Source organism: Octopus sinensis, linkage group LG7 (assembly GCF_006345805.1).
Source record: "Octopus sinensis linkage group LG7, ASM634580v1, whole genome shotgun sequence".
Taxonomy (NCBI): domain Eukaryota; kingdom Metazoa; phylum Mollusca; class Cephalopoda; order Octopoda; family Octopodidae; genus Octopus; species Octopus sinensis.
In genome coordinates, this window is record NC_043003.1 from 114,423,131 (window position 1) to 114,431,617 (window position 8,487).

The following is an 8,487-nucleotide window of genomic DNA, read 5'->3' on the forward strand; positions in this document are numbered from 1 at the left end:
AAGACTTTGCTATAGGTCCGTCGTAGCGCTCAAGAGTCAAAATCAAAATCAAAAATCAAAATACAAAATATACTCTATCCATATGGTATATTTATATTCGACATTTTAAATTTAGCCGCGTGCCTACATAAGTTCATTAACTCACTTCTTTGATTCAAAGAATTATTGTCTTTGAATAGATGTGCATTTTCTCTAATAAGCAAAGCCTGCACTTGAAATTATATTTGTAAGCTCCATGCCTGTATGGTGCCGCCCTGTCCAGAATGCTCCATGTCACGTTGAAAGGTGGGGCTTCCTTTTCTTTTAGTTCCCAGACATATTTTGCTAGGCTGGTTTTCTTCCTATTCTCTGGGTATTTAAAAGAATTCTTATGAGAATAAAATCTTGTTTTAAATGAATTTTCTGAAGCCCCTGTGTATATAGACCTGCATCTATTATATTAGATTATAATCTATTATATTAGATTATAATCTAAAAATAGAATTCCCATTTATAGATGCAGGTCTATATAGGGATGACGGCCTTATAGCCACGCATAATCTAAACGGCCATGAATCAGATAGACTTAGGAAGGACCTTATAGCTTTCTTTCAAAGGATGGGCTTACGGATTACGATAGATACTAACCTGAATAGTGTAGATTTTTTAGACGTAAATTTTAATGTAAGATCGGATAGATTTAAACCTTTCCGTAAGCCCAATGAAAAGCTATCGTATATTAGCAAAGATTCGAACCATCCACCAGTTATCCTTAGCAACTTAGTCAGCAATGTAGGTAGAAGAATATCTTCAATTTCTTCGGACGAGGCAGCATTCCATAATGCTGCACTTTATTACGATAGCGCATTAAAGAATAGTGGATTCTCGGAGAAGATCCAGTTCAACCAGCTTAATGCTAATAATAATGCTGCACGAAGAACTAGGACCAGGAAAGTTTTGTGGTTCAACCCGGCTTTCAATTTGGCCGTAAAGACTAATATAGGTAAGGAATTTTGAGATTAGTCTCTAAGCATTTTAAGCAGGGTCATAATTCTACAGAATATTTAATAGAAGAACCCTGAAGGTTAGCTATTCTTGTTGCAGAAATTTCGCCTCTTACATTAGCCAACATAATAGGAAGCTAATTGAGATTAGACATGGTGCCGAGCCCATTAAGAAATGTAATTTCAAAAACGAAAGCTCCTGTCCGTTAGAAGGGAAATGTCTAGTGAAAGGAGTAGTTTATAGAGCCAAGGTGCAAGTGGAAGGATCATCGGAATACAAGACATACACAGGGGCTTCAGAAAATTCATTTAAAACAAGATTTTATTCTCATAAGAATTCTTTTAAATACCCAGAGAATAGGAAGAAAACCAGCCTAGCAAAATATGTCTGGGAACTAAAAGAAAAGGAAGCCCCACCTTTCAACGTGACATGGAGCATTCTGGACAGGGCGGCACCATACAGGCATGGAGCTTACAAATATAATTTCAAGTGCAGGCTTTGCTTATTAGAGAAAATGCACATCTTATTCAAAGACAATAATTCTTTGAATCAAAGAAGTGAGTTAATGAACTTATGTAGGCACGCGGCTAAATTTAAAATGTCGAATATAAATATACCATATGGATAGAGTATATATTTTGTATTTTGATTTTTGATTTTGATTTTGACTCTTGAGCGCTACGACGGACCTATAGCAAAGTCTTATTGTTTCTACATATATATTAGGAAAAACCTACAAACTTTGTTTTCATGTTATTGTATTGCATAGGATTACCTTGATTATTTATATTACCTTGATTATTTATAAATGATCCAAAATAGGATGTTATATTTTATTTTATATGTCTTTCGTATATATTTTTATTAATGCACCCATTTTTTAAAAGCAATGTTTTTTTTAAAAAAAAGCAATGTTGTCAAATTTGGAATGTTTATATAAGTTTGTGTATAGCAAAGCATATGTATTTGTAAGCATGCGTATCTGTGTATGTGTAAGTGAAAGTATGCTTGTGCTTAAGCACGCATACACACGACGGTATGTATATGTATCAATTCAAACTTGTGTATGTATACTGGCCTCTATAGATGCCAATAACATCGCTACAAGTTTTTTTCCCCACCCCTCCTTCGTTCCTTTTCTCTCTTTCCCTTCTTTCTTTCGTTGCCCCTCCTTGCTCAGTATATGAGAATTGCTACATAGATGAATTTTAGCTTGCGTGCGAGACGGTTTGCGTGAATATATGTACACATGCTTTTATGTGTATAATTTAGATTCATATTCATACGTCTGTATATGTATGTATGGCGTTTACGCGCATCCTTTTGTGTATGTTGATATATATATATGTGGATTTTAATATAAATATGTATTGCAGTATTTATAACAGGTTTAATTTCTATGCATTAATTTGTACTGTCTTCATTAACGGCAATAGGTTTTTTCCTCGTTTTTTTCCTCGGATTTTATAATTTTTATAAGTTTTTTTTATATATATATACATATATTTTTGACCTTTTTGTTTATCGCTCGAAGATTGACCGTTTTTTCTAAAGGGCCAATCAAACAAGTCCACTTCTTTTTAAAGGTGTAGCGTTTGTAAGAGTATAGATTGAATAATATATAAGTTCCATTCTAGCAAAAACTGTCTGATGAACGGCAACGAGAAACTCAGAGTAACAGATTTTGTTGAATTTTCTGCTGCTTAAAATAAAGTATATATATATATATATATATATATATATATATATATATATATATATATATATATATATATATGCATATATGGGTACAGGGTGTCACAATACGTATACAACATGAAATACGAAGACAAACTTTTATATGCGAATGAGTGAAGCGAATGGAAAACAAGACAAGTAACATATAGAACGACCCTTCATCAGTTGTCAGATGTTTATCTACTCCACATTTCGTGCGTCATCAGACTAAGATTTTTTCTATGACCCAATTCAGTACGGTTTTAAGAGATGAGGAATTATGTACATTATTTACATTGTTAACAACAAAGAAGATGGGAACAAAAATCCGTCAAATATAAATAATGTAAATAATGGATGTAACTCTATATTAGCGGGCCAATAAAATGTCTGATACATCACCTCGAAAACTGTGACTGCATATTCCAGGAACGCGCTCTTTGGATCTTTTCGGTTTGAACGGCAGTTTTTTTCTAGTGGTGTCATATGAAATTGTCACCCATAATTATGACCCTAGAATCGATCTATTGCCTTTCAATCTCTTTAGGGTTAGGGGTAGGGGAAAAAAGTATCTTTTTTTCTTTACAAATGTAAATAAACTCAATCTGTTTCTTAAACGAGGGACATATTCATACGGCACAGAATGTTTTTTTCTAGCGGTGTCATATGAAATTGTCACCCATAATTATGACCCTAGTATCGATATATTGCATTTCAATCTCTTTTAGGGTTAGGGTTGGGGGTGGGGGAAGGGTATCTTTTTTTCTTCACAAATGTAAATAAACCCAATCTGTTTCTTAAACGAGGGACATATTCATACGGCACAGAATGTTTTTTACCTCAATAGACGTCATTGATTGGTTGAAATTGCAGAAATTGAAGAAAAAACAACAACAAATATCTTACAAACTATAGAATTTTTTCAATAAAGCCAAGAGAAAAAGGATGTTTTATAAACACATTCTACCAGTCTACGAAGTTTAAATTTTTTTAGTTACCTAGAAATTATGCTAAAAACTGCCGTTCAAACCGAAAAGATCCCGCTCTTTCCTTTATGTTTGCATTTTGAAAAATGCTTCATAGCGGCAATTAAAGATAGAATACTGGGCCCATCATAAGCCGTTCCACTCTGGCCCATGTAATTTTGATATCCGTATGACATTTGCTGTGTTTTCTGTGGTGTTGATTATCTGCCCCATGTTTTTCTCTCTGTCTTTTTCTAAATGCGCATTCTCTTTCAAACGCCAACTGCATCAAACCCAGTTTAGAAGCCGTCTGGTTGCCTCTAACAACTTGATACATGGCGACATAAATTAATATTACGACCAAGACATCATGGGTAGCTGTATTCCACAAGGTTCGTGGATTATATAATAATTATACACACAAACACACACACACAAGAATATGCCACACGGAGAGCAAAGCACAACATGGAAATATAAGTACAACCATATCGGCGCACTCGCATTTAACACATTGAAATGTACATTAAACAACATTTCTTATGTTTATATATATTTACATATGCATCCATATATACATCCATATGTACCTCCATATATTGCTATATCAAATAAGGTCGCAAAATATATATTCATTGACATAAAAACCTAGTACACCCACATATACGCACACACATATACAGGTACACATAAATGCGGATGAGTGCACTCCGCAGCGTAGGTGTTTATAAATGCAGACATACATAGGCACAGGAGTGGCTGTGTGTTAAGTAACTTGTTTACCAACCACATGGTTCCGGGTTCAGTCCCACTGCGTGGCATCTTGGGCAAGTGTCTTCTACTATAGCCTCGAGCTGACCTATGCCTTGTGAGTGGATTTGGTAGACGGAAACTGAAAGAAGAACATCGTATATATGTATATATATATATATATATATATGCGTGTGTGTGTTTGTGTGTCTGTGTTTGTCCCCCTAGCATTGCTTGACAACCGATGCTGGTGTGTTTATGTCCACGTTACTTAGCGGTTTGGCAAAAGAGACTGATAGAATAAGTACTGGGCTTACAAAAGAATAAGTCCCGGGGTCGAGTTGCTCGATTAAAGGCGGTGCTCCCCCATGGCCGCAGTCAAATGACTGAAACTAGTAAAAGAGTAAAAGAGAGAGTAAAAGAGTATATATACACATTAATCCAACGCAGTGATAAAATATACGCACACACACACACAATCATGTATAGTTTTGCATATAAGGATGTCTATTTAAGCGCGCACGTGCTCACACACAACGTACACACACATACACGCATTAACAAGCGCAAATGAACATATACATTAAGATAAGCCTCGCATACACACGCACTCATTGTATCTAAACGTATACTACGTCCTGTCATACGAAAGAAGATGTTTTTCTTTGTTTGTTTGAATCGTCACAGTTTAAAGCGCGCTCCACCTTCACACCGGCTCACTCTGCTGTTTTTAAGCATGTCTTCATAAATACATACAGACACACACACACACACTTCTCTCTCACTTCACACACACACAGACTCACACGCACTCACGCACTGGCGTGCATGTAGAGACATATAATGCACATGTCATGGAGATAAATGATAAGCAGTTGTATAGTGAAACATTGATGACAGATAAATATATATGTGTGTGGAGCCATGACGTTGTAAGATATTATCATGTTGTGTGAGGAGGCAGGAGGACCCTCCTCTGTGTGTCCGCCCAACCCCCGCTGCCGATGGGAATTAGAGCGAACCCTCCAATCTCTGGCAATGGCAACCAGTGAGATGCTATTTCCTAAGAGACAGCTGTAAGTTGGGTTGGTTGTTAAAGCTTTTTGTTGGTTAAAAGAGGAGCCGATGGTTGCGGTGGTGGTTGTGATGGTGGTGGAGTTGATGGTGATGATAATGGTAATGGTGAGGATGTTGGTGATGTTCATAGTATTGGTGGTGGTGATGGTGGTGGTGAGGGTTTTGTTTTTGTACTGAAGAGCGTCTAGATGTTTGTGACTTTGTATGCATGTTGATGTCATGTTTTCTACCTTGCAGACGTATCCGTTCATATCTCTCCATAAAGTCTTCAAATTAGATGCTAAGGTGCGTGAAACAAAATTATATATATTTGTATAGTGTGCGCGTGTGGGTATGTTTGTTTGTGTGTGCGTGTGTGTGTGTGTGTGTGTGTGTGTGTGTGTGTGTGTGTGTGTGTGCGTGTGTGTGTGTGTATTTACGCATTTAATCGAATAAGCCACCAAAGCGAAAGTGAAAATTGATTCAAAGAGCCAAGTTTGAGTCCGACTGCAATCAGCTGTGTGCATCCTGCTGTAATTACTGTTATAAGATGATGCTTCGATGTTTCGTACTTTTACCTCTATATTTAGGAATGAAACGTGGCGAATGAAAAGAAAAAAAAACAGCAAGGTCTCTTAATAAATGCTTTGGATGAATTCTTAAGATTGACTTCTCCCAGAAATCTTCAAAAATATACGGTCTCACGCACACACCGATGTATATAAGCATAAATATTCAAACATGCCCCACTTCGTATGTGAATAAGCATAGATATAAAATATATGAGTCTATATGTATACAGATGCAAACGAACAGGATCACAGGTCCTTCCCGAGACAAGGGCTCGCAAGCCCGCTACTTTTTCGCATTCTGTGGTGTTTATATTCCACCTAAATGGTCGAGACGCCGGACCCTCGTCGAATTAACTCATTTTGGCCTGTTAAATGGACAGAAACGGGATGCAATGAAATGTTTTTTTCAAGAACACAATCACTCAACGAGTCCAGGAACTGAAACTATAGTTTTACAATCTTTAGTGTAACACCCGAAACACTTAAGTATCAGCCTCCACAATTAAATAAATATACAGACCTACGAGTTGGCATACAGATTCATAAACTCATGGAAAACATGTATTCCCATGTACAAAAACACTTATATGGCAGAATTCTCGCCCGCGAATCCATCCCACCAAGCAATAAATATCGACAAACAAAATAGGATGCATCTTAAAATAAATTTCAACAAAATAAACAAATAGCTTTCATTACATTATCAGAGAAATTAAGTAATTATACAAATATAGGAGCAGGAGTGGCTGTGTGGTAAGTAGCTCGCTTACCTCTGTCGTGGAAAAACGTGCATTTTTCGGCGGTGAGTCAAACGTTTTGTTGCACGTGGATAATTTTTACTATTGGAATTGTTGCCTATTGTTGAATATTTTCAAAATGTTAAACATTGTTGAACTTTGAAAATCTTTGTGCTTTTTCCCGGTGACGGGAGAAAGTAATTGTTGAAACACTGAAATTATTAATATTGAACTTATTAAAGCCGTTGTAGGCTTTCTTGTCGTGAAAGCGGGGGTGGCATTTGAACTGTTATCCGTATTAAGAAGAAAAAATATAATAGGTTTCCCGTTTTTTTGGATAAGCAATTTATTATTGCGAGAAAAACTAAATTTTAGCCGTTGTAGGCTCTATTGTGGCATCCGCCACTAGCGTGGGCGAGATTTGAACTGTTGTCCTCGTTGTGAAGAAAAAAGAAAAATATTATAGGTTTCCCGTATGTTTGGATTCTATATTTTATTATTAGATGGAAAAAAAAATTTCGAACGTTGTAGGCTTTGTTGCTACGTTTCGCCCCCCAGCAGGGGAGGGATTTGAACTGTTGTCCTCGTTAAGAGAAAAAAAAAGTTAAAATTATAGGTTTCCCTTTTTCTGTGATTAAATTATGTATAATTTATTTCGAACGAATATGTTGGTCGAAATAATTCAAGAAACAAACCAGCTGCATGAGCCAGCAAAAAAGTTCGCGGCAGTAGTCGCTGTAACTTCTGAAAATATTATAATAGAAACGGAGAAGCTCTCCGAGCTTTTTGAGAAAATGAAAGAAGAGGGTAGTGATATAAAGATCTCACATTCCCCTAGTGCTGAAAATCTGAAGAGAAGGACAATCGTTTACAAAACGTACTGTCCTCCATCGAAGAAATTCAAGCACTTTGAAAAGTGTGAAATAGAAAATTGCCTGGCCTCTATATGGAAAGATATAAAATACATAGCGAGGGGCCGGGCATATGGAACAATAGAGGCGAGATTTGAGACGGCCGAAAAAGCCCAAGAGCCCTCAGTGAGTCCTCTAAAAACGAAGGAGGTGGTGCTGCTCCCAGCATACATGGGAAGGAGAACAGCACGAGTCCGAATAAACGAAGTACCACCAGAAATTGAGGCAAGGGAGGTGATGGCCGCCCTGTTGTATAACAGGACGGAAAAAAATCACCTTCCTCCAAATTACATGCACTGCCCCACAAAATTGGCAAGGGCAGAGCATCTCAGTGATTATTCAAGGAACGCAACAAGACATCAAATGTTGCCAGAAAGAGTGCTCTTGGGGAGAGATATTGCCCTCAAGATTCAAGTAGAGGGCAAAAAGCCCACGTGTTTCGAATGTGGCAAACAAAGGCCACATTTGCGTAGAATGTGAAATATTGAAAAAAAAAAGAAAATAAGTGCGTAGACATCAGGCCCTTAAACTACAGAAAAAGACCCCAACCCGAACACAAATTATCCTCACAGAAATAAATACTCCCACCCCACCATCTGTGGCACCCGCTCCCAAACAAAACCTCCCAAACCCCCAGGCCATGCACACACCGGTCCCGACAGAAACAAATGCGCCCACCCCCTCTGAAATAACAACTCCTCTGGAAGACACCATGGAGGTGACCGAGCGGGAGTTCTAGATACCCAGAAAAAAGAGAACACATGCACCTCCCCCATCCATATGCCCCACAAAGAAA

General features: G+C 37.4%; 1 long non-coding RNA gene across 1 annotated transcript; it reads right to left on the bottom strand.

The window, feature by feature from the left end:
* Positions 1 to 1,469: 1,469 nt before the first annotated feature.
* Positions 1,470 to 8,013, bottom strand: LOC118764380. The gene is made up of 3 exons (XR_005000215.1): positions 7,896 to 8,013; positions 6,483 to 6,487; positions 1,470 to 1,480 (listed from the first exon to the last, which is right to left on the bottom strand). It is a non-coding gene; the product is annotated as an uncharacterized LOC118764380 (long non-coding RNA).
* Between the last annotated feature and the right edge of the window lie 474 nt (positions 8,014 to 8,487).